Genomic DNA, 7,756 nt, shown 5'->3' on the forward strand with positions numbered 1-7,756 from the left:
CTGCAATTTCGCGCCGACCCCGGCGCTTGGCTCCGGCGGCTTCCCGCGCCGGCTGCGCCCTCTAGGGACCCGCGGCGGGGACTGCAAGCGGCGGCGTCTCGGCACGCGCTCCCCCGGCTGGTCCGCGGGCAGGGAGGAGCCGCTTCTTCGAGTCCTGCTGCCGGGCGGTGCCCAGGTGGGGTGGGCCCAGGTGCGGCGGGACAGGTGGGGGCGGGCCCTGTGGGGACCTGGCCCTGGGGCAAGTGGGCACGCGCCCCGGGAGCCGCCCTGCGCCCACCCGCGGTCTCCGAGCCGGGCTGGCTACGAGCCAGGTTGCTCTAATTGCAAACAGGCGCGATCGGGTTTTTAATTCGTGGCAACAAGAGGCTCCCTGTGTGCAAACCCACCGCGTGCTCGGACGAGTGGACACGGCTTTGGGGAGACATCCAAGGTCACGTTTGGCCGGAGGACCCCACCACCGGCCCCTGCCAGCCCCGGGAATGCGCCTGCGGGGAATGGGCTCCCGTCTGGGCCCGGGGAGTCTGCGGGCGTGGGGGGTGGGCTCGGACTCACGGCAGCATGTGGTAAGCATTAGCCGAGTTTATGGGGTGAACTAAGCGCTCTGCAGCTGAGAGGCCAGCATTTTCCTGGGAGGAGGGCTGGAAGGTGACAGAGTCTGACACTGCTGGGAGTTGGCTGGGAGCAGCCCGGGGGTGTTGATAGGGATTGAGTGAGATCACGGATGTCAGAAGGCCAGGGGTTGCGGAGTGCGCCCCGCAGGGTGCTGGCTCTGAGCAAGCCCTTGACGCTGACTTGCTGGCACGATCTGGTTCATCCTCCCAGGCGGGAGGGTGGGGACAGGTCGCTGCGGCGAGGAGGTCTGGGAGTGGGAGCTAGCTCCTGTTTGCGGAGAGCCTGTGGCATAAGGTAACTGTTTCAGGCTCTCTCCACACGCCCTTATCTGTTGTCTTAACCCTGAAGGAAATGTGGGGAAACTGAGGCCTGAACAGCGGCCAAACGGAGATGGGTTAGAAGCTACATCTGGCCGACCGCCCCCACCTCAGCCCGTCCAGCTCTGTGCTAGCAGGAGCAAAAGGGCTAAATGCAGCTCAAAGGTGCCCTGCTCTGAGAATGTGAGGGCTCCTAAGTGGGCACTGTGTCCAGAGCCCTAGTAGCCTTGGGACACATGGATGAGACTAGGAGTGGGGAGCGGCTTTTACTTTCCTGTTGTCAGCTCTGTGTGCTTCTTCCAACTTGTAAGAATACATGAAAGTCTAGGGGAGAAAAATAGCAATACTTACTGTGCGTTGAGCACTTACTGTGGGGCAGCTCTGTGCAGTACACCATGTCACTATGCTGATGGGTGAGAGGAGCTGTTACAAGCACCGATGAGGAAGCTGAGGGTTGCATAGGTGTCGTGCTTTGCCCAAGGTCAGGATCTGAACTCCTGCCCTCTCCATTCTAAGCGCCTCTCATTGCTCAGAAATGGGAGTGGGAGTTGGAAGGATTACAGTAGAGTTTGCAAATTGGGGCTTGGAAGGCTTAGCCCTTCTCTTTCAAGCTGTGACATTTGGATAAGTGGCTGGCTCTACACTCCTGGGAAAAGCTGGGAATATTTCCCATCTCACAAGACTGTCTCACAAAAGTGTGTTAATTCACTAATGTTAACACTAGCATTAGTGCTAGTCTTTTTCCCCAGTGCTTGTGGCAAACCACCCCCACTCCACCCACCAGTTATGTTTGGTGCACACTTAACTATTCCTTTCAGACAGCAACATATGGCCCTTACGGTACAGGGATGAATATGACTCAGGCAGCTGTTTGACTTAGAACACTCCAAAAATGTCCAGGGCTTCTCTTGCTGTGATTTATTTTGCTGTTAGAAAACTTCCTGGAAACTTTCTTGGAAACTGAAAAGCCAAGTCAGTATATGGTAGGTTATAAGAGATTGATGACATCACTGCTACTAGAGATGGTCTGGAGATACCTCTGGGAAACTTTTTATTCCAGTATCATCCTGGGGAAATAAGGCTCTATTACCGTCTTCATTCTGCAGTAGAAGAAACGAAGCCAGGAAAGTTTAATGTATGCAAGCCAAATGTGTTGAAGCCTGAATAAGGATTTATCTAGCTGTCCAATCCCTGGTCTAAGACCACCACCCCCCTTGCCTGCTCCCACTGGCTATGCTGCCTTTTACAGGACCTGTTTGAGAAGTGTGTTTAGGCAATGCTGTGCTTTCTCAAAAAATAAACAAATAAATAATAATAATAGAGAAACCCTTTTGTAATGCTGAGGGAGGGGAGCTAGCCAGGGCAAGGCTAGAATATTTCTGCCCAAAAGACCAATTACTCTTTTGCCTCAGTTTTACACAGCCCAAATAGGCCTCAAGAAGTGAACATTTTATACTTATACACGCAACTTCAAAAATCTTTAGCTATATATTCTAAAAAGCCATGAAGTGGAGGGATGTTATTCCATGAAAGCAGACTTATTTTTCTTTTTAAAATGTGTGCTTGTGGGGCTGGGGATTTAGCTCAGCGGCAAAAGCGCCTGCCTGGCAAGCGCAAGGTCGTGAGTTCGGTTCCCGGTACCGGAGAAAAACCAAAAAAATAAATAAATAAAATAAAATAAAATAAAATGTGTGCTTGTTTTCTAATTTCCAAAATAAGACGTTAAGGTTTCTGCTGCTGAATTAAAGAGAGGAAAATTTCCAAACAAGTGGAATTAGAATGATAGCTGAGCCCACCAATGTTTTCTTCTTATTAAAATTTAAAGCCTGACTATCCCAGACATGGCCCATGGTCATCAGCCTCACCTGGGAGCTAGTCCAAAATGCACATTTTTAGGCTGGCCCTGAACCCACAGAATCAAATTTGCATTTAAACACACCTCACAGTGATCCTTATGTTACATTAAAATTTGAGAGTTAGTATTAGTCCCTTCATATCTGTTAGAAATTTAACAAGCCCAATGAAGATACCTATCTTTTGTGTTCTCGTATCTTCTTTTCTGCTTTATTCCTCCTTTACATCATGAGATAGACAGAAACTTTTACCAATGATAGACTTATAGTGTTTTGTTTTAAGAGGAAGCTATGTAACTTCCTAAAAATTAATAGAACAACTGTATACAAATTAAAAACCAAAAATAGCCAAGCATGGTGGTGCATGCCTGTAATCCCAGCATTCAGGAGGCTGAGTCAGGGGGATTGCCATGAGTGTGAGGCCAGCCTGGATTACACAGTAAGTTCAAGGCCTGCCTAAGCCACATGGTGAGACCCTGTCTCAAAAAAAAGAATATTTACGGTAGTGTGGGGAAAAAACTGGAAAAAATATATAAATAGCTTTTTTTCAATAAGACAAAGAGATGAACAAAAAAATAGACAAGTCTCAGAGAAATACAAAGAAAAGATAAACATTTGAGAAAAGGCCCAAACAAACTGTTCCAAAGAATGAAAAATTAAAGCAATGGAAGTTTTTTTTAAAAATAGCAAAGGACTGAAATGGTAGGACTTGGGAAGGACTTGTGGAAATGGGCATTCATATATTCTTGGTGGAAGTATAAACTAAATAGCCCTTCTGGGTAGAAACCCACAATCCATAGCTAAACTTTAAATGTGAATTACTTTAGATTCAGTCAATCTACCTCACTAATGTGTAAAGGTATACTTGTAAGGATTTCTGCTGCAGCATTGCCAATCATTACAAAAGTATAATATGATACCTCCACACAATAAATTTCCATGACTGTTGAAAGAAAAGTATAGAGTTAAAAATCTTATTGCAGAAATGTCTTTGATAGGCAGTAAAATATTTTCTTTATATATATATATAAATATATATAAAATCCCATTTATGTTTGTTTTTTCTGAAAGAGTAATAGGGTTTCCTTCAGGGAACATGAAATTAGATGCTTTTTTATATGTTTTAAATTTTCAAATGTGAATGTATATTTTATAAAACTAAAAAAAGTGTGTTTTCAAAAAGTATATGGTGATGAGCCTAATAAGTTATTTCATATCTATGGCTCATTAAGAAATGTCCCTCATGGGTTCTCACTGGTTCTTTTGAGAAAAATAATCCCCAGTGCTATTAGAAGGCAGGTTACAACATGCGCGTGTCCCAGGAGCAAGCTGTGCTCCCCTACCTGCAAACCAATGCCCCAGCCACACCAGGGCTCCCTTGCACCTGCTTCCTGTGCTCTCTCCTGATGAGAACACTCCCCTCAGGATGCCTCAGTGCTTCGCTCTCAGATCCCTGCCAATTGCTAATCCCAGCCTTAGCCTCACCTTTGTTCTGTTGCCTGGCAACCCATTAATGAGTGGGGAGCAGCTCCAGGTGCTGCATTTGAGCCCTAATGGGATGTGGGCTTTGGTTACCTTAGAGCCCACAGAGTTTCCAGAAAACATTTTTAGGAGCTCAAATCTCATGAAATGTTCCTATGAGGGAAGCTATGAAAAAGACAGGTACTAGAAAAACACCAAGCCTTGAAAAATGTCTATTGGCTTCCTTACCTTTAAGGCTGCATCCCATTGCGTGGAGCAAAAGTTCTTAATGGGAGGTGTGTAGACAGCCTCACTGGCATCACCCTCAACTACTGAGTCAGAAACTCAGGGTACAACGAGAACCATGGTTTAACAAACCCTGCAGGTAATACTGCACACTCAAGTTCGATCATCATGAGTAGAAAGTAGTTCCTTCCATTCTCTCCAGCAAGTATGTGTCATATACCTGATTTGTGCCAACCCCAGTGCCAGGCAAGAGAGAAACAGTAACACATGATAAACAGAGACACTTAAGGGAACATCCCAAAAGGGATCTACAGCCTTGGGGAATCAAAGAGTTATCCAGGGGAAGTAACATCTAAACTGAGACTTTTAGGATAAATGAGATGGAATCAGCAGCCAGGAGGACAGGGTGCTCCAGATGGAGGAGGGAATGTCATGGGTGCAAGTCCAGAGTATGACTCACAGCACAAGAGCACTGGAGAACCACGAAGGCTTGTGCACTGGGGGGTTATATAGTCAGAATTTTTTAGCATTCTGGGTTGGGCAGAATAGAAGGCAGGAGACCAGCTAGAGAGGGGCCATTGCTGCAGTTTAATTAGGAATAGCAGCAGCAGGTAGAGTAAAAGAAGCAACTCAACCCTTGGAGATCATGGGTCAAGTGTTTGTTTTTATCTCTCAGAGCAGCCATGACCTCAAAAGGGCTAGGGAGCTATTTAGGAGATAGGACCCACAGCTAAGAAAGGCCAGAACAGCATCCTATTTCTTGCCTTAAATGCTACTTGTTTGGCTTCATAAGGGAGGAATCACAGGGGGAGACAGAGGTACAGAAGATAGTGCCAGTTCCAGGTTGAATCTATTGAACCTTCTGTGAGACATTTGCTCTCAGACAGGGACCACTAGACACACTGCTGTTTGGGTTTACAGCTGAGAAAGAAGCAGAGGAAGATACTGGCATCAAGGCCATTTGCAGCTGCAAAGGTACCTACCAGTGGTGAGCAGTTAAGGACTGAAAGGTGACCCCTCAGTGCAGTGACAAGGATGTCCTCGCAGACCCCAGGACAGCAGTTTCAGTGGAAACTTGAGCCAGCCTCAGGCCATAAAGGCATGAGCAGGAGATGGAGATGACATTATAAGAAGCATTGTACAAAGGTGAGGCAGAAGATGGTAAGGGAGGTATGGGATGAGAGGCATTTGTTTCCTGTAGAAAGGGGCAGCAGGAGGAGGGTTGATTAAAGGTCTGCTCTGACAAGTCAGGTGGCATCACAATCCCTGACTTGAAATTATACTACAAGGCCGCTGTGATAAAATCAGCATGGTACAGCAAAAAGACAGACCTGAGGATCAGTGGAACAGACTGGAAGGTGCAGCCACAACCACAAACACACCCAGCCAACTTATTTTTGACAAATGGGTCAAACAAGTTCACTGGAAGAAAGATACTGTCTTTAATAAATGGTGCTGGAAAAACTGTCTCACCACATGCTGAAGACTGAATCTAGACTCATGTCTACCACCATGCACCGAACTCAAATCAAAGTGGATCAAAGATTTAAATATTAAAACAAAAACATTAAATCTACTGGAAGAGAAGGTAGGCAAAAATCTTGAAGACATAGGGGTAGGCAGAGAGTTCATGAACAAAAACCAAACTTCACGAGAAATACTTCGAAGAATCAACAACTAGGATCTCATCTTATTAAAAAGTATTTGCAAATCTAGAGAAATCATCAACAGAGTAAAAAGAAAACCCACAAATTGGGAAAAAATTTTAGCCAACTGTCCCTCAAAGGACCTATATCTAGAACATAAAGAACTAAATAAATCAGCCCCCACAAATTTAAAGACCCAATCCAGAAATGGGCATCTGAGATTAATACTTGTCAGATGAAGAAATATAAATGGTAAATAAATACATGAAAAAATATTCAACATCATTAGTCATTCAAGAAATGCAAATTAAAACACTGAGATTCCATCTCACCCCAGAGAGAATGGCTATCATCAAGAAATCAATAACATGCTAGCGAGGCTGTGGGGGAAAAAGGAACCCTTCTCCACTGTTGGTGGGAAAGTAGACTGATATAACCCCTGTGGAGAACAGTCTGGAGATTCTTCAGTAAACTAGGACTAGTGGTCCCATTCAACCCAGCTATTTCCCTTTTGGTTATTTTTCCAGAAGAACTACAAACATACCACAGTGATATATGTGCACCCATGTTTATAGCTGCTCAGTTTGTAGTAGCTAAATCATGGAAGCAAGTCAAATGCCCATCCACTGAGGAATGGATAAAAAAGATGTGGTATATTTACATAATGGAGTATTACTTAGCTATAAAGAAAGATAAACTTGAGGCATTTATAGGTAAATGGATGCAACTAGAGTCCATACTCATAAGTGAAATAAATCAGACCCACATGTGTAAATACCGTGTTGTCTCACTAGTATAGGAAGCTGAAAGAGTAAATAAAATCTGAAAGGTATAATAGATATTGTGAAAGGGAAAGAAACTGCTCAAAGGGAGGAACAACTGGAGTGTGAAAAAAGAGAAAAAGAAGGGAAAAATATGTATATATAAATATATATACACACACGGGATAGCTGAGAAAGTCGTACTCCTGACTTCAATTGCTTTATTGAAAGGAATAGTCAATGTTTAATTGTTTGGTCAATCTTACATGCCTATATTTGTTTAACTGAGTAACCAATTTGAAGACAACAATATGTAATTGTTATTTGTTAATTTCCTATCACCTTGTCTGAAATTCTGTATTGCTTCTATTGTTTGGATGTTGTTTTGTTTATGTCTGTTTGTTAATGTGTTTTTGTTCTTTATCTTTAAAAATAAATAAAATTTAAAAAAAATAAAAGTCTAGTCTGAATCCTCCAGGAACATCTTGTGATGGGGAGGTTCAGCCTGAGGCAGAGGAGAGGCACCACTGCACTGGAGGAATTATCAGGGGAAATTGAAGGAGATATGCCTGTCTTTGTCTCTCTCCTGCTGAAAGAGATTTGCAGCTTTCAAAAGTAACATCAGAACATGGAAGTTTTCAGATATTTACTTTGGAAAAAGGGAGAAATTTAACAAGAGATCAACAGACATTCCTCCCTTGATTTTCACATAAGCACTTTAATCTCCATAACCAGCCCAGTGTGAAAGGAAGTTTGTTTTTCCATTATATATTGAGACTTGGATAAATTTTTCTTTTTCCCCCTGCAGTGCTAGGGATGGAACTCAAGACCTTGCACATATTAGGCAAGTGCTCTATACC

Source organism: Chinchilla lanigera, unplaced genomic scaffold, assembly GCF_000276665.1.
Source record: "Chinchilla lanigera isolate Chin_1 unplaced genomic scaffold, ChiLan1.0 scaffold00059, whole genome shotgun sequence".
NCBI classification, from domain to species: Eukaryota; Metazoa; Chordata; class Mammalia; order Rodentia; family Chinchillidae; genus Chinchilla; species Chinchilla lanigera.